Genomic DNA, 20,552 nt, shown 5'->3' with positions numbered 1-20,552 from the left:
CAGACTTGTGTCATTCATCTATAACTAAACAATCAGGCAATGAATCAACAAGTCGCATGCGGCATATAAATGTAGTCAGGGGTTAAAACAAATTTCCTCTCGTTACTGTAAAAGTTGTTTTTGTGTACTTTTAAAAATCAGTATTTTACTTTTACTTAAGTAGGCCTGCTTTTTATCACAAGTATTGTATTCCCCTACATTTCAAGTCACTTCCATTACAGAGTAAAAACAAAAGTCACATAAAAAAGTCATAAACTGCGTGAAAAAAGAACAAAAGAAACGTCAAATCAGCAACTGCAGCAGGGAAGAAGCTGCTGGTGTGAACATTAATTGGGAATTGATTTGGACTTACTATAACAAATATTTTGTGTATTTTAAAAAAGATACATTTGTTCTATCCAACAAACCACTTTCTGAATCCTGTGTATTCTGTAATACTCGCACAGAAACAAATCTACATTTATTTTATGAACGCATTTATATTACATTTCTCTGGATTGATGTTAAACATGTATTTGAAATGTTGATGTGGGACTAAGATTAATTTACAGAAAAGAGATGTTATTCTTTACTATGGGGAAAAAATGTATCTGGACCGAAGTTATGTCTTTAATTTAACTTTAAATCTTCTCATCTTATATGTTAAGTTTTATATCTATAAATGTAAATGGTCTGAAAGGAAACCCAAGATTCACCAGTTCAAGCATGAAATGAAACTTTGCTTTAAAACATTAAAAAGGACTGACACACCAGAAAGCCATCAGGACTATGGTCATCTGCAATGCCTTAAAAATGAATATGCATATACCAATTTACCTCTTTTTGTTCTTTTTTTGTTAATAATTGTATTACTCATCTTCTGTGTAACCTTTTATGAGCTCCGAATAAAGAAAAAAAAGCTGCTGATACATGTTCTAAATGTAATCGTTCACTGGCTGTGTGTCAGCGGGTGTGACGGGGTGCGGGGCTAGCTGTTAGTGAAGAGTTGTCTACAAAAAATGCACAAAAATGGAAACAAATCACATCCTTATATGGTACGGTTACCAGCATTTTACCAATTGGCATAGTAAAAAAAAAGTGACAAATAAGGTAGTGACTCTTTCAATCACAGTGAATCAGCAATGCGCTCTATGCACCTAGCCTACCATAAATTCTACATAGAAGAAGAAGAGAAAAAAAACAAAAAACACCTACTAATCAAGTATTGATTCTGGAAAATCGTCATATGAGATTTTCAAAGTGCTTCTCAGACTGCATTGTAGGGGATTGGATATCTCCTTCCTTTGGGTTCCTGCACACGTAAGGGTGGAAGGAAATGAGAAGGCAGATATATCGGCCAAACAATCATTAAAACGACACTTAATTGACCGACAAATGCCGTTAAGTAAAGCAGAGGTTAAAACTATCATTAAGGACTACATGCACAAAATCTGGCAAGAATACTGGGACTTAAGTGACACAGGGAGACATCTGTACAGTATTCAGAAACATGTAGGAGCTGGTGGAATACGGAGCGGGAGCCTCAAGGGAAGAGATGGTCATTACCCGTCTGAAAATAGGACATACAGGATTAAACCAAACACTCCATAGAATAGGCAAGCACCCAACTGGACTATGCACGCACTGTAATAAACCGGAAACTGTCAAGCATGTTCTTATAGAGTGCAACAAATATGAAGGGAATATAAGAAGGGAATTGCTATCAGGACTAAATGATGGAAATATTACAATGGGGAATCTGCTAGGAAAGACGTCTAAGATAGTATACAATTTTCGAATTAATGACTTAAGGGCAACCGGAATAATGGAGAGAATTTAATTATTAGTAGTATTATTATTATTTTATTTTAGTTAGTTATTATTATAATCATTATTATTCATAATTATTTATTTTTATTGATTTTTTATTTTTTTCTCCTGCCAATCTACTGCTCACCCCTCCAGTCCAGTAGGTGGCGGTAATGCACCTATAAGCTGGTTTGCCAACCGCCAATAAACACCAAAGAAGAAGAAGAAGAAAAACACCTACTACCTTGCCTGACACAGGTGTGCTGGGCCTTGCTAACATGCTAAATGCTAACATGCTCACGGGTGGTTCCTCCAGCTGAGCTCCTGCGTTCACTTTGGACCTTTTAACCTTCATTGAGGTGTGTGTGAAGATTTTCTGCTGTTGGTGAATAATTCCTGGTGTGACTGCAAAGCCTCATTCAGCTCAACATGTTAAAAACATATTAAAAACATGTTGAAACTTTGAGGAGCCATTGAGGCTGAGTGTATACTGGTTCTAGTGGGACAGAGAGAGACTGGGACTGAGAAGAGACGTTGAACCTGGAGCAGACTGAGGTGGTGAACAAGGCTCACAGAGTGACGTCCAGACAGACTCTGGTTTTACCACTGAGAGGATAATCAAGAAGAGAATTTTAAAAAGTGTTGTCTGGCTATTTGGGATAATTCAGGAAATCGCACACAAACTGAAGCAGATGTAGAAGAAAGAAACACAATGCACATACTAATATGGATCATACATTGGGATAGAATATATGTAACGTATAATGATGATATATGACAGTGTAAGTGGATCTGATGGTGAATTTTCTTTGAAGAGACGCAGTGAACCCAGGGTGTATGTGTGTGTGTGTGTGTGTGTGTTCACACATGGTGAGGCTAATGTGTCCAGACACCCTGTGGGTCCCAAAGTGACTGTTGCAGTAACAGATCAATCAGGGCTGGCTGAGTGGACAAGCTCCCCACGCCTCCATTGTGATACCATTATCTTCCATTTAGGAAGGAAAAGTCATATTGATTCTTGCCATTATGTCACTGCACATTTGGCTCCATTTTGCTCTTTTCCAAGTTCTCTGTTTGCCTGGGAGCTAAAAGCTGAAACTGTGGAAGCAGTTTGTGCACAAATGAATAACTACATGGCTTTAAGTGGCACAAAAATGTTGCGAGGTTCAATTACATCGATTTTAAGTATTAACACCATGAGTTGCTATTTGGTAGGGCTGGGACGACACACCTGTCTCCCGATTCGATAGTATCACGATACTTGGGTGTCGATTCAATATGTATTGCGTATTTTGTTAACCTTTTGTAACACTATACCATGGGAAAAAGTTGAATCATACTTGGAAAATATCTAAATGAATACAGTATGAATATTTGATTTTCAGCATGTATGAAGTCAGAGACGTCCTGAATTCAAATATATCAGTCATTGTCAGTCATTATTACACGGCTGTGTTGAGTACTCGATTCTGATTGGTCAATCACGGCGTTCTGCGGTCTGTAATTCCTGTATAACAGACCATTGCTATGTATATGTCGGGCAATCGCTAAAGTTATGCCGGGCAGACACGCAGCTGACAACCTGCTAAACTAAACTAAACGTGCGATGGACGGGGAATTGGGGACAGTGAACGCAGAACCGTGGGTGCTGACACTCCCAGACGGGTGAACTGGGGACTCAGTTGTCTGTTGTGCTCATACGCTGCAGCTGACGCACCGCTGCATGCATGCGAGGCACAAATCTTGTCGGTTAACGGTTAATAATCGGTTAACAAGGGTCGGTTAAAGAAAGAAAACTTTTCAAAATTAGCATCCCTAATCCCAGCCCTAGTTTGCTGTCCGTGACAGAGTTAGCACGCAACTTTAGCCATCATGTCTAGCTCTGCTTTTCCTGGCAATGTGTGAAACCCAAAGTGTTTCCATACTTTACTGTATGAGTAGTGTTTACCACTTTGGATTTAAAAGTGTGAGGGTGCAGGTCGTATCCACGCCGACCCTCCACCGTTTTCTACTGTTTGTTTTGAGTGACGGATACAGAACGGATACGACGTCACGTTACTCAAGACTACAACAATAAAAGCGGTAACTTCCTTCTACCGCCACATAGACTCAAATGAAGCAAATGTATTGATTCTGGCATTACAAAATCAATTCCAAAATCATAAAACAAAAAATCATGACACATAGGTGAATCTATCTTTTTTCCTACCCCTAGTATTTGGCGTTATTATTGAGCATCGTAGTGTATGTACTGTGTGGGCAAGGCTGCATTATTCACAACATTGTCTAAAGAAAAAGAGAGACAGCCACACAACTAGTGAGATGAATACTCACATTGAAGACCTTTTGACAGAATGTTTCTATTGATTAGCCATTTGTAACCAGCGGGGGCGCTTTTATCAAAATGTCCAGTGTCCTCTGCACAGCGGCGTTTGGCTTTGTGAAGAATAGAGCGAACAGGACACTGACTGCAGTTGGCCTGGAAAAGTGATGGAGGGCAGCTGTGTCGCCACAGAGGGGGGGGAGAGGAGGAGGATAAAGAAAGCCCAGAGAGACAAGGAGGGGGTCGAGGTTACGCTGTACTCTCAGTACCAGTGGGGACAGTGAAAGCCTTTCATAAGCTAAAGAATATTGAGCACTCCTACTGAGAGACAAGAATTAGTCATTGATTATCAGACAGCCACGGTGAGTGGGTGAACTACAGCTGGCTGCTTATTGTTTTTCACTGTACAGACAGCATAAAGAAATGCCACAAGGACACCACCTGCATGCAGCTAACTTGAATATGTAATTAATTGTCAATAAGATGCAATGGTTGTAGCTTGAATTATGTCTATAGCAAAAAAGTGTCATCACAGCAAAGTAGGTTGCTATGAATACAAGAATATAATGATGCCGTGTATAATATTTTAATGCAAAAAAAGCTTAACAACTTCAGTTTTTCTGCATTGGTACAGTTATCCCACACTGTTAGCTCTCACAGGGAATTAGATAAGTTTCCTTTCAGTACAAAGTGATTTTGTTCAGCACAAAAAAGGAAGAGAGCTATGCACCATACTAATGGTTATATCGTTATATTCATATCGATGCTGAGCTTTGCAGGTGCACGGCGGGTTTGCAACAGGAAACGTGTAGGACTCAGGACAGAAGCATATGCATTTTGCATATTTGATGAAAAATTATGTCTGTTAATGTGTGGTTAATGTTTTTCTTTTTTATTTAAGTATCGTCCACCCGCTGTTTGCCATAGAGCATTTTTGCAAACTCGTGATATTTAATACACTGAGATTGCAACTCTGCTATTTTTATTAGCAGCCGTTCAAGGTGAAAATGGCAAGGGTGTGTTGTAGGGGTGGGAGAACCCATTTATTATCACGACACTTAAGTCACGATATGATCGATTGGATATATTACGATTTATTACCTTTTTTCATCTGCAAATTATGCAGCTTGTCAACATCTGTTTTATCTAATAAGAAACAGTTTTCACTCAGTTCATCTCAGAGTTTTCATTCACATATCTTGAGGTCAGAGGTCAAGGGCCCCCCTTTGAAAATGGCCATGCCAGTTTTTCCTGGCTAAAATTTAGTGTAACTTCGGAGCGTTATTTAGCCTTATTCCCAACAAGCCAGCATGGCATGGTTAATTCCAATCGATTCCTTAGGTTTTTGTAGTTTCATATGGTTTGGTATCTTCACTCCAGCTTTAAGACTGAGCCCGCTACAACCTCTGACAGAATGTAGCGGTCGGGCCTGCTGGCGGGCCGCCGGATTGTGAAGAGGTTAATAGTTTATTAAATAAGAGATCGATACTTGACGTTCGTGTATTGATACAATCCAGATGGTCCAGTTTGAGTAATGCATCCATGAGTTCAACTTCAACATCAGATGCCAAAACGCTGCACACAGTTTATAACAGCATGAGACAAGGATTCTACAACTGTGGATGATTGCAACAATTTTATCCTCTAGCTCAACGAGTGCCAGGCAAACAGTAGAATTACACAGTTCATGATACAAAAGTAATCCGCTAACAATGTGCGCCCACGCATATTAGACCGCAGATGACATGGTGTGTTGGCGGATGATGTCGCATTGTGTTGCAGCAAAGGTTGAGCCAGATTTAACTATATTGCCTCACTGTGTCAACTCAGTAGTCAAAACTTTGAAGCAGTCCTAATGATGGTCTTAACACGGCCTAAAATAATCTGATTATAATTTAAAAACAATTAAGACAATAAAACACCGTCAAACCTCCAATAGTTTCCATATTTTGATTTTTCAACCCACAAAAACGTACAAAACTTTTTTACCAAAACATCCACAGTTCAGCATACAGTTCTATTTGTGCAGTAATAGTGCCTTCTGTCAGTGCTTCTGTTAGCATATATGACAAATAGATAAAAGCACACACAAGTGAGGCAGGGATGTAAGGGAAGCAGGGAGGGACAGCAGGAAACAGGGTGACGCAGCTCCCAGACCGAGCAACAGCCGGTGTCACAGACAGGAGCCTCTCCACACATCAGGCACCCCAGCATGAACGCAACATGTTTAGTGTTGCTAATCACTTTAAATAGTCACATTTGATTGCCACACTTGGGCAGGCCTGTACTACTTGAGTGTGGCGTGGTTGTTACCTTTTAATGAAATCATCTTGATTGGTTAAAAGCAGGAAAGCTCTGTCTGCTCCAAAGAGCGATATCCTAGGCATGGATCAGGTTATCAATGAACATCTAAAAGTCGGGCTGTCAATCGATTAAAATAGTTGATCACAATTAATCCCACATTTTTTTATCTGTTCAAAATGTACCTTAAAGAGAGATTAGTCAAGTATTTAATACTCTTATCAACATGGGAGTGGGCAAATATGTTGGCTTTATGCAAATGTATGTATATATTTATTATTGGAAATCAATTAACAACACAAAACAATGACAAATATTGTCCAGAAACCCTCACAGGTACTGCATTTAGCATAAAAAATATGCTCAAATCATAACATGGCAAACTCAACTCCAACAGGCAACAACAGCTGTCAGTGTGTCAGTGTGCTGACTTGACTATGACTTGTCCCAAAACTGTATGTGATTATCATAAAGTGTGCATGTCTGTAAAGGGGAGACTCGTGGGTACCCATAGAACCCATTTTCATTCACATATCTTGAGGTCAGAGGTCAAGGGACCCCTTTTGAAAATCGCCATGACAGTTTTTCCTCGCCAAAATTTTGCGTAAGTTTGGAGCGTTATTTAGCCTCCTTCACGACAAGCTAGTATGACATTCATATGATGCCAGTATAACCCTAAAAATTGCAAGTTGCTTTAATGCGTTAAATGAATTGGTGGCGTAAAACTAAGTAAGGGATAATGTACAGCTAGCTGGTCATTCTTGTGAGATAAACCCCTTCAGGGCGATGCCTTGCGGTGTCTCATCACCCTGAAGGGGTTTATTTCACAAGAACGACCAGCTAGCTGTGCATTATCCCGCTTATTACACTGCTACTTACTTAAGAAATCAATAATTTGACACAAAAACAGTCTGCCAGAGTCCGAAATCAGAACTGTGCCCATAGCAACGGTCTGTTATACTTAGCAATGGTCTGTTATACATAGCAACAGTACCGTAGAAGGCCGTGATTGACCAATCAGAATCCAGTATTCAACAAAGTTGTGTAATAATTTGCGTTGACGCGTTATTATCGCGACAGCCCTATCTAAAAGTGATGCTTTGATCAAGACTTTTTACTACACCATTTCATGCACTCATATATACACTTACAATGTAAAGCTCCTTTAATTTAAGTTATTCTATAGTTGTCTTTTCTCTGCTCACACACAAATATATTATGCAGTGAGATGCTGTTGTCTAGTCACAGGAATGAATGGGCACGTCGGGCAACTGGGCCCAGATGTGTACCTGAATGGAAGGTCATGACGGCACCTCCATGAATCACCTGAGCGGGGTTAGCCTTCCACAGATCCCCATGATTTATCCCCAGCAGGAGGGACCAGCCATGAGAGGAGGTCAGACGCATATAGTATGCAGCCAGAGTACACACATGCAGCGAATTCACCTGTACCTATCAAGCACGCACAAACACGGCGCCATGTGCCCTCAAGCGTGCCTAACCACACACACACACACACACACACACACATATATAAATACACACAAATATGGTTCCTACCCCCCAAGGTCATTAGCAGCGCAGCTATCCCCTTGTTTGCTTATAACCAAGACAAACTGGCAACAAAAGGCTGATAAGCAAAGCGATCCATCTTCAGGGGCGTTTGGCGGTGCTAGTTGATTTAAATGGGTGCTAAGCAGTTACAGAGGACAAGGTGGGGGTGAGGTGACTCTGAGCCGAGGTCTGGGAGGAAAAAAAGGTGATAATGTGATTCTACGGGGATCCCCTTGCATGGTGACAATTGGATTAGATGCAAAAACAAGAGAGAGGGAAGCAGAACATTCTTCCAATTTACTCACTGAATTAGAGACACTGATTTTCAATTTCAATTGACTTCCACAAGCTCCAACAACACATTTTATTCTATAGGCTGTACTATATATAGTATATAAGCTGAAGCATATTATGTATTTATTGATTTTCCCTTTAATCTTTTTAAGATAATACAATCACAATTTCTATCACACTTATTTTCACGGCTCGATAACCATCTCAGAAAAATATCACAGTTTCCCGGAATTGCATTATTATTATTATTATTATTATTATTATTATTATTATTATCATTATCATCATCAGTTACAATAATATCCGTTAAAGGAATGAGAGCAGAATTATAATATTTAAAAAAAATGATAAACCTGATGTTAAAAAAAGCATGTAACTATAATATGTTATATTACTAAAGCATGTTACTTTACCTGTTACTGAAGCAGCACTATATTATGTGAAATTAACTACTAAATGAAAGATAACATCAGCTGTGAGCTTTTAAAATAAGCCTGACTGCTCCTGTCTGTACCTTTTAACTCGTGCTCACACTCAATTATATCAGTTTATTTCAATACCATAATCTATATCTGGTAGGTACATGGTAGGTATCTATAATCTAATAAATCTAATAAACAAAATAACTAATTAAAGCTTCACTAATCACAGCTAAAGGGACCTGCAATGCGGGTGATAATTCTACAAACGACCCCTTTCAAATTACAAATAGTCATTTGACCAATTTTTAATATAAAATATTGTGTTTCAGCTATGAATGTGATACACTACTAGATTTTACTGCAGTCCAATTGAAGTTTTTTTTGTTATTTGAAATTCTTCAGAATGGCAAAATTAAAATTCATGTACATCATGGTCTTAGCACATTGCCACCGTACATCACTGAATCATGAACAATGTTAATGTTGAAGGTGAAGTATTACTCAACTCATAGACTTTGCATAATATATTCCTGAGGACTAATATATATAAATATATAAAAAAAAAAGCTTGTCATACTACTCTTTCCAAGGCCAAGAATGAACTTTCATCTTCAACATTATCAATTTCTTTATGCAAATGTTTGAATGCCGACATAAACAGGTGGTGGTGCCTCAAAAGAGAATTTGTAGCATTGTCTTGTGATGATACTATTTACAGAAAACACATATGCGACATAACGCTCTGAAATAGAAGCGGATTTGAAAGGCTAGGACAGCTCAGCACAGCATGTAATGAGCTTTACATATTAATTGGTTAAATCCGGTCGCTGTTTGTCTGTGTACCCTCCCCATCGTGTCTCTTCTTGTGGTTCTCACGGTAACCGTGGACATTTCTCCGGCGTATTTTTAAGTTTGTCTGTCCTTACCTGCTGTAAAATCTCCATGCTGTTCATGTAAGTCGCCGACTGACTCTTCACATCTTCTCTATTGTTTGCTTTGTCACCGCTATGAAATGAATCGTATACACACCAAAATAAAAACATTAGCTTTTTAAATGCTAATAGCATCTATGACCTTTGAAACCTTTGAAAGAAGAACATTTTTGTTTTTCACAGCTTCCATCTCCCAATTTTCCCCGAGACACAGTAGTGTCTGGACAAGTGGTTATTAGTCTGGTTAGTGAATGTGGTGGTGCTTCTGTCAGACCAGAAGGCCTAGGGCTCACTGTAGAGGCTGATCCATGCCAGTGTGACCCCTGATGCCTTCAAATTCAAAGTGAGCTGGATGTTGTTATAATCCTCTTTGTTTCTTATGCTGACCAGGTCTCTGTAGCGTTCCCTGCAGTACGTCCAAGCCTCCTACCAGGTGTGTCGCTCCCTCACCAAGACAGAACTTTTGGTACTGTTGGCTTTGAAAGGTTTAAGTAAAGGTTTACAGCAACGGGCATAGTTGTCAGCTCGTCTCTACCGCGGCCTCTATGACTGCGCTGTGTTTGTGGGCCTATTAAAGGAGGCTGGGTCACGGGCAGACATGGCTCTCGGGGTATTACACATGCGCAGTGTCACTGAAGCGGCGTCCGTGCGTTGCGATTGGTTCAATTTCGGCGAGGGCAGACCAGATTTTAACGCGCATGTGTTGTACCCCAAAGATATGATGCGCACTCAGCCTCCTTCCATAGGCCTTGCAGAGCAGCAGTAAGCTGCAGCTTTAGCCCCGGAGCCCGTATGTACATAGTACCTATTATGCCCCGATATTGCGATTCAGTTTTTCGTCTCGATAATGCATATCATCACGTATTTATATTGGGATATTTCGTGGCACGATATTTCGTCACACCCCTAAAATCTCATGAACAAATTTAGGGATAACTAATAAGTTATTTATTCATACTGACTCTAATAGCTGGACCGGGTATTGGTGACAATGGGGCCTGCGGTATTCAATTTAATGTTTATATACTATATACATTATATACTGGAATTTTAATTCTTGTTTAAGTTTTGACCAAGTTGTTGCTGCATTAAAAAGGTTTACAATTGAATTGTAATTCGTGTAAATTTCGAAGATTTTTTCCAAGTTGCTGGAGTACGATTTATTATTTTAATAATAAATAACAATTCAATAAATTTATATCTATGTATTTAAAAATGAATGATCCCAGTTAGTTCCACACAGTGAGGCATACAGCTTCTTAATAAAACAGTGGTATCAGATCGGTACTTGGTAACGGCCGATACCCAAAGCCCAGGTATCGCTATCAGGACTGAAAAAGTTGGATCAGTGCATCCCTAGTTAAAAGATCAATACCTGCTGAAATGGCACTATGAGCTCTGGAGTATGCCATCTTGTGACTTATATTGTGAATTTAAAGAAAACTTTTAGTTGGAAAAGTATCTACTTTGTGAAAACAGCAGGCATGCTCAGGCTTTTTGTAATTTGCTAGTTTCTAATTGTAGAACTCCTAAAATAACAGGATGAAGGTCTGGAAAGGGATAAAAGCTTTTATAATTTATGTAATGACAACTGCCTGGGGGATGAATATCATGTTTTATTTGAATGTAAAAACACAAACACTGCTACCAACAACTGCTTCACAATGTATTTGCTACAAAGAGCAGCTCCTCACTTCAGCTGTGTCCACAGTGTACTGTACATATCTCCTTGTGGCGAAGTGCTGATGAAGATGTGAGATATGTCTGTGAAGCACCACCCTCAATGTTGGAAAGTGAACATAGTATATTAGAGAGCAGTTGTGTGACCGGTTTATCTGTTGAGCACATTATACACACATACTAAAATAAAGATATATGCCACATGAGCAGTTAGATACAGTATATACTCGTTAAATCATGTAGGTGTCAGGCAGAGCAGATGGAGATGTGAAGGTAAACTTTGGAGTGAGAATAGTCCACCATCAGCCTTAATGCATAACAATGGAGGAACAGTCATTCATCATTTCATTGTCTATTTTCAACGTTTAATTGAAGGCAAATTGATTGAATTGAAGGCCAGTTTTAATAATGTTTTATATTTTTAATGACAACCTTACCTTCTCTAATTTGGTAGTCACCACCTCTTTTTATACCCTGTAAAAGAACTTGAATACCTAAAGAGCCTCAGGGACTGATTAAATTAGATGAGAGGAGTACAATATCATCTGCATATAAAGAAGTTTTATGCTTTGTGTTTTTAATAGTGATGAAGAGTGAATGAAGAAAAAACAAAACCAGAATGTTAAAAAGACCCTTATATAGAGCCAAAGTGAAACCAGACCTCCCAACAGTATGTTGTGTTGTTCACGCCACGGTACTCATTTTTCTACAGTACTGCAGGTACCGTTAGGGCTCCAGATTAACGGCATCCCATCTTCACGGGGTCGATAGAAAATGTGTTTGGGAAGGAGTGAACACGACGCATCCAGGGGACGCACACTATTTTTTCCCCCTGATAATGGTACATTGAGAACAACAAATCCGTGTTGAAATTGGCAGGATGAGAGCTAGTTAACGTTAGCAGCTTGTGGGCAGCACAGTCCTGCACAGAGCTAACAGCTTACGTTAACGGGAGGTGCCATTTATTGGGCAAAGAATATTGAGTATTGGGTGAAGGTCAATTCTAACATTATCATGATGTGTTCAAATGTAATCCTGTAAAATGAGACAATGACACTATAGGCAAGGATAATACGTTTTCTGTTCTACTAGAAGATCACTTGTGGCAGCACTATCATGAAATGTATCCCAAAATAATAAATAAATAGAGAAGTTTTCCCAACAGGATGTTGGATTAATCAGCTTGCTTGATGCGCAGGTCTGCACTACACATTGTTAAAATTTGGGACTGTGTGCTTGTCCGCTTACCCATTACATCCTTCTCTGCGTAGATTCACAAAGACGTTTACGTGTATCTCCGCAGTAGCGTAATTTCAGCTTTAGTCACTTTGTCAATCTCATTTGTAAAGGTCAGATATTAATAACATGATTGAACATGAGTTTTTCATGATATGTCCCCTTTAAAGCTGAATTATGTGGGAGATCTTTCAAATAAAGGGATTTAATATGAAACAATAGCACATAATACTGTACTGACTGAGTAGAATGTTTTTTTATCAGTCAAATCAAATTAACACCACATAATTGCCTACTTATCAGAATTCAAATTCAGTTGCAAACAGATATGCAAAGTGCACTCATGCATGATTGAGCTGGTAAAACAAAACATTAACATAATTTCGGGAGATTAGATTGAGTTTTTAGTTATTAACACTTGGCTTGGATCAAACCAAGACAGCGAGAAATCAAATAAAGCAAACACATGCATACGTTCACTCAGACTGCTAAACAAAGGCAAACCCCCTGCAGACACCGAGGGCAAGCATGCAGGCAGGAATAAATCAGAGCTCCAGCCAGGCAGATGAGGCGTATTTCACACTCAAGGAGTGGCCTACTCTGCGCAGCGCCAGGGATCATTAATCTCCAGGAGACAAGCCCTCTGGCCCGAAGCTGGCACAGGTAGACCTGAGCTGGCTGGGCCCGGGCCACGAGCCTACAACACTAATGGTCTCATTGTGTTATCAGTTGTCAGATAGTACAGAGCCGGTGCTGTTGACCTAAATGGAAGGGTGCCCCTGCCAAGAGCCACAGGCCCTCGCGGAGGGACGGCAGCGGTGTTTGAGCTGGATCTGTAGCGCTGTGTCGGTGGTTGGATCTGGACAGCGAGATAACACAGCTAGGGCGAAGTTTAGGCTCGAGCATGGATCTGCTACCCAAGGGAGCAGTGTTGGGCTCGTTATTCAGAAGAAGTCACATCTATTATTTATTAGTCATTACTCATTTACAACGTAATTTCTTGGATTTCACTTATTATTCCTCAGGAGCAGTGAGTGTTCTGATTCCTCTCCGACGTTGTCAACTTCCTTCTCCCCTCAGTTTGACATAACTCAAACACCTGTGTGCCTCATCTGATCAATGATCAATGGAGACTAATAACGCTGATATGTAATGCTCTGGATCAGTAACATCTGCTTAATGGAAACATTTCCACCCACAGAGAGTAAACTTCACTGTCTTTCATAAGTAAAAGGTTGAGGTTGAGCCATCCAGCTCAGTCTCACCAAATGGTGTTGAATGATATGGTAATTTGTCATTTCACATGCAATAACAATACCCTTGTTGCTTTTGGCGTGTCAATTGTACGCCATGCAGTCTGTGCTGACTGCAATGTAAATGCATCCGTGTGAATATGCTACGCTCAGAGCTAGTGACGTGGAATAAAAAGTGAGAAAAACTGCTCTTGGTGGGCGATGGGTCCAACAAACACAGGCCTTTCAACCAGGAGACCGGTGTTCGTGTCCCAAAGTGTTGTTGAGTTATTTTGAAGTTACGTTAGTGACCTTTTTGACGTGTTTTCTGTACTTATGTTACTTTGTTTACGTATGTATTTTACTTAGTTCACGTACTTATTTTAAGCCCAACCATGATGTTTTTCCTAAACTTAACTATGTGGTTTTATTGCCTAAACATAACTGCAGCCGTTTCATGGTAACAACGTGGCGTTAAATGACAGTACCAGTAACAGTAGTATTATAGGCCAATGTCTGTTTCAATGCATTCTTCTTTCAGCCTTTTTTGGGTGACATGTGCCAGAGTATTTGCACACGGCACAACACTTGCCCTTACATAGTGTTTAGGGGGCCTTAACTATGTTAATACATGCCCTTATACAGTATGTTTAGGGGGCCTTACCTATATGCTAATACCTACCCTTCTATAGTGTTTAAGAGCATTACCTATGCTTATACCTGCCCTTATGTAGTGTTTAGGGGCCTTATAGTATATGCTAATAATAAACAATTGGCCACATGGCTCCAACTTATGATCAAATTTCATCATTAGCGCACCTGGGTAAGGGCAGATTTGGATGGTTAAGGATGTTTGGTGCATCTGGATTTGACTTCTCTTATTTTTTCTCTTAAAAAAAAAAAGGAAAATATAAGAGAAATTTAAGAGATTGTTGCTGCATGAGGTCCATTGTTGGTACGAGGGAATCACCAGTGTAACAGTGAGAACTGACAATTTATGACAGCTACACTAATATGAAAGTGTTTGGATGATGAATGTGGCCAAAGAGATGATGCTGCGATGAGCAAATGAGGTTCAGATGTAAATGTGCAGGTTCTGCATTTGATTTGATTGACGAATGAAAGGCGGATACAGATTACCTTCAGCATCGATAGACTTTGAGCAGCACAGTGCCTGCGGTGTTAAACGGACTCGTTTGTTTTGCTATATTTGTGTTCTGCATGAGATGAAGTGGCGAGGCAAATTATGATGGCTGGTTAAGACCGGCAATTTACTCCCAACTAAATCACATTGGCGTGTTCTCAGATGCTGCTGAATCCAGCACTGCAGGCGGATGTTGTTAGATTCACTCCAGCTTCCAGGTGTGTTTGTTTAGTGGCGGCTGCGCCAGATGCCAGTGGAGCTCACCAGTCACAGCACGAACAGACAGGACTCAAGTGTTCCTCAAAGCGAGAAATAATCACTAAAGCTACCATTGAAAGGGAAAATAATTATCCTGTCTGCTCTCACTGTAGCAGAACAGAACACAGAACATGTTTAAAAATGTTAATTGTAATGTGTTTTATGATGACTTGGATGAAGGCCACACACCAAAACGCGTTGGTCAGACAATACAGTTGTTCCTTATGTGTTGCTGGACCTCTTCAGACTTTTCGTCTTCTCTATGCAACTTTCTAAGCAGGTGAAGTTGTGCCAGAAGTCGTGACTCTGCCTTTACAGATATCAGACTGATGTTCAGTGATGGGTTACCTCACAATTCAGTTGTTCATTTGATCGCTGTTTTACAGTTAGAGAGTTCGCAAAGGGAACTAAATTGAAACTTTAATTTGGCTCGGTGTTCTTTGTAAATCAATGTTCTGACAGATGGTATCTACCTTCTGTATTAATGGCATCGGTGCTGGCTGGCTTCTCTACAAAACTGACTCAATAACAACAGTCACAACAAACCTGCGCTCACTGACTTTACCTGGCAACCGGCACTACAGCCAGAGAGGCAGCACAGTACTGGGCGGATGGATAAACTTTTGTTTAGTCTCCCTACTCCAGCTCCGTACTGAATGTACGGACATGACTAACTAAATCATTTCCTATTCATTTGACTTGTGCTTCTCTGGTAGTTTTCATTTTATATTGGACTACAATACCTTCGCATCAAAAATGACAATGAAATTGCACTGTGTTATACGTTTTTAGGGAAACATTTTGTTTTGGATTACTTTTTTTTGACGTATCATACATTTGTTTTTGATGATAGTCCACGTAAGTCTGCGTAAGGGGGAGGTCGGGGTGGTGAATGAGTCAAACAAACGTAGGACTTTCACCCAGGGGACCGCTGTTTGTGTCCTGTGTGAAACCAAAGGTCAACGTTCACTTATTTGAATTTACTTCCATAGCTTAAATAACATAACTAATGTAGTCATTTTTAGCCAAACCATGATATTTTTTACTTAAACTAACCAAGTAGTTTTTTTTTTTTGCATTTTGGTTTTGTTTTGTTTCAACCATAGACTGTAAATAAGAAGTGGACCCATTGGTTTGTGGACTGCCGCTTTGAAGCCTAGAGTTTGGCGTTTTGGCCGTTACCATCTTGGTTTTCTGCAACCAGAAGTGACACGATAGGGTGGAGCTAAGTACAACCGAACACTGAATAAGACATTTTTAGGTTACCAGAAAGGTTAGAATTAACTTTCATGAACTGAAAACACACTGTGATAGCACCGTGGTAGCGACCTGTCAATCACAAGGTAGCCACGCCCTATAAAGCATACCCTGCTTTATGGTCTATTTGACTCTAAATGGTACCATAATTTACTAAATGAACATCATGCTGTATTGAAGAAGACTTGAAACTAGCAATTGAGAACATAAACTCATGTTTACAATGTTTACTGAGGTAATAAATCAAGTGAGAAGTAGGCTCATTTTCTCATAGACTTCTATACAATCACACTTCTTTTTGCAACAAGATGAGTCGCCCCCTGCTGGCTGTTAGAAAGAATGCAAGTTTAAGGCACTTAATTGGCTTCACTTCTCAGACCTGGAGGTCAATTGACAACGTTGACCATGTGTTTAAAACTGTTTAAAACGGCGCCCATAATCCGGGAGAAAATAAGTTCCCCTCTAAACATAATTGAGAATGCAGTTTAGTTGTATGGGATTCTAAACTGCATAATGGGAATCTAATTTTGTCGGAGACAGGATTGTTAGGAAAGATGGGTTTGAATCTAACGCCTATACTGGACCCTGTGTGTCTGTGACTGAATTACAAACACAAAATGTGAATATTCTATTGTCTACAGGGCACAACAGTAAATTAAGAGGCGTTCAGTACAGACTGGCACTAAGCAGTAATGAGGAAGAGGGGAAGTGAGACAGTCATTATTCTTTGGGTGACGATGTTGTAATCACACCTGTATTCTCTGCAGGCAGAACAAACGCAATATTGTGCAAACACCTAGAGATGCTTAAATCTCTGGGTTATTTTTACCACTCTCCTATTTTAGTGAAGCGTCTTCATCATCAAGGGTAACTGGAACATTGTCCTTGCATCCTGGTGTTATTTATGACCCAGCTTGATAATATACCACACAAACAACTGACAGTGCTTCCCAGAGCCGGCTCATTGTAAATCTAAACTTTTCACTCTATGTGCAGTGTGTATTTGAAAGTGTGTGTGAGTGATGAATGGTGAGTCCAGTAATACAGTTACAAAGCACCATAACAGCTCTCAGACAGGTTGGAAAAAAAAATACCAGCAAATGAAAATGTTCCCTGCGTGCATTAATAAAAACCAGAGCAAAAAGACATTACATGAGCACACGTGATCTTCACGGAGGTATAATTCGCACCGCCGAGAAGATATGTATGACACTGTCACACCAATTTGCCCATTCCCTCCGCCGCTCCCCCCTCGCGCTACCCTCCCTCCTTCCTCCCTCTCACTAAACAGATGGAGGTGTCAGTGGATTTCCACCTAAACACACGCCAGGGCGGAGCTACCGGGCTCATTTGCATGTTCTGGAGTGAGGAGTTGTCTGTTCGGGTCGCAGAGGTTTCTCTGCTGACCCAGCTGCACGGTCTGTTCGCACGGAGAGGTCAAGGGCAGGCGAGCAGTGACGGGCAGAAAGCTCTGTGCTGCTTTTCTATTACTGCAACCTCTGGATGCACCTTTTGTTCTTGCTCTTCTCTTCTACAGATGATAAAAATAAAGCTCTGTATTTAGCTTAAAGGAACAGTTCACTCCAAAAATACAACCCTGTCCTTATTTACTCTGCCTGCAGTGCTTTATCAGCCTACCATCAGATGTTATAGGGCAGGTTGTTTACAGAAGGGATTGGATGGTATGGATTTTTCTCAGCTGATATGACTAATTATAAAGATACGGGTTTGGTTTGGTCATTCAATGGTGATGAGGGCAATGTTCCTTCTAGTGATAACTGATTAATTGTAACCGAAATCAATAGCAAACTATAAAGAAAGAAAGTTTCTGCGGTTAAAATGTAAAAAAAAAAAATTCAGAGTTGCTCTTCTGTCTCTTAGCTGCCCCTATCTGATTGAAAACACTCTGGAGATGAAAAGAGCCAAGCATAAACTGTAAGATTTTAGTCCGTCAGAGTCAGAGTGAGTGGTGAAGCAAGAGAGAGGGAGCAGCGGCGACTGGAGCGAGTAATAAAAATAAAAAATAAACGTCTCCTTTTTAAGGTAATGAAAACACGACCATTCTTATTATCAGGTGATTATACACTAAAGAAAACATACTTATTCATATTATATTCCATTTCTCCCAATAGATCCTCCTAATTGATACAAACTGGTCCTTTAACAAGTGCTCTGCATGTGAGACTTGCTCTTGGATCTTCTATTTTGCTTCACAGCTAGTGTCTCTTCTCTTGTCTCTTCCTTGCTGTCCTCCTCCTCCTCCTCCTGCTGTCTTTTTTTCTCTTCCTCTGGATCTATGTGTTTGTCCCATTGATTACAACAACAGGATGGATCTCTTTCATCCACCTCCTCCTCCAGCTATTCCCTCTTCCTGGTGCGTGCCTGTCCAGAAGAAGAATTAACAGATGTGAGATGATGTAACCTTTTATAGAAGAAGCTCCCTCAACTAAAACTAATCTTCCCTTTTACTTTGCTAGTGGTAAATTTCATCTCGGTGTTTAACACTGAAATTTGTCTGAGATCAAGTTTAGAAAAGAAATGATAAAACAAAACATTTACTTCAGCCACACTTCCAACTGGGAAAACCTATTAGTCATAAAATGATACTATTACAATCTTTAGGTTTAATTGTATATGTTATAAGAGTCAAACAAAGTCTGATGTTGCCAAAACAATCAGATATTGTGTTTACTGATAAGTATGGCTCTCTTTTATTTAAGTATTTTCGGATAAGAGTTGCAGTGCAGCTCTTTGGATATTTTTTTTCCCCTGCCATTTAGATTTCATAAACGCAAAATCACATTGTTCTCTCCATTACAGCCTTCTTGTAAATACCATATGCTGTATTTGCTTTTTAAAGGTGGACAATTTCCCCACAAAATTGGAATATATAATCATCTTCTGTTATCGTGCCTCCACCATTATTTGCACAAATAGAGATGCACCTTTCAAACACCGCTTGATAGATACACCAGAGAATCTGTCACGTCTGCACCTAAAAACTGGTGCAAAAGACTTAGTACGTCTGACTCTCGGTTTGATTTGGCATGAGTTGAGAATTGAAAATGCATCTATGCTTCTAGTTATGTCTTCTACATAACAACAAGATATTTCATTCATTTGTAATGAATCGTTAGACATTGGTTTCATCCGAAATCACATACCTGTACTATGCACTACATACTGTAACCAATATGTGTGCTATCGTTTAACATACTTTTGTCTGAATAAACAGTAGTATGTGTCTTTTTGGACGTACTGAGCAGTAATTTACGTCGTCACTGAAATCTTATACTTACAGTTAAATTGAAGCGTTATTGATGTCCCAGAGCTGTCCTTCTCCATCTGTTATGAACGCTGTTGTCACTACCGCATTGCATTATGGGATATTTATGCCGCCGTAATGTCCAGCGTTGCATACTGTAATATTTCACCGGAAATAGTTTGCAATTTGCGTACTATTGGTTTCATACTAAGGTGTCGGACAAAAGAAAAAAATCTCACATACTGTTTTAGCGCACTAAATAGAATGTTGGTATGTAATTTCGCAACCATTGTTGAGATAATTTTAATTGTTTAGCAGAACTTCCCTGTTTGATGTGAACTTTTTTAATCTACTTTTATATTGCATACATTATAATTTTAATGCAAACCCCTCATCTGTTTCTCCCCCTCGTTGTCTCACTTGTTCCGCCTTTACGGGAAAGTAAAACCTTACATATGTTCCCTGCTTTTTGTCTCACTGACACCCAAACGAAGAAAGAAACCTGTGTGTGAACATATGGAGATTTCCAGTTTTGTCAGCGTCGAGCATCTTTAAAAAAAAAAACTGTGTGATGTTCAGCTGATGAGACAGATGGTTCATTAGAGAATCACAAGTATCCCGCTAAGTCTTGCACTCACTTCAGGAACAGACCTCAGAGGCCGACGCTCCTGCGGGTTTGGTTCGCGTGTGCGTGCTGCAGGTACTAAAACAGATCTGAGATAAACGGGAGGTTACAGCGAGCAGACATCAGATGTTTAAGTAAAGGTCAGTTTTGTGCTGTCCCGTTAAGTCACGGGTCTTTCTGTGATCCGTATTGCTTAATAATATCTGAATGAAACTCTTTGTTTGGCCATATGTTTGCTCCA

The sequence above is a fragment of the Sebastes fasciatus genome, chromosome 17, assembly GCF_043250625.1.
Source record: "Sebastes fasciatus isolate fSebFas1 chromosome 17, fSebFas1.pri, whole genome shotgun sequence".
NCBI lineage: Eukaryota > Metazoa > Chordata > Actinopteri > Perciformes > Sebastidae > Sebastes > Sebastes fasciatus.
Note: the sequence above shows the minus strand (reverse complement) of the source record.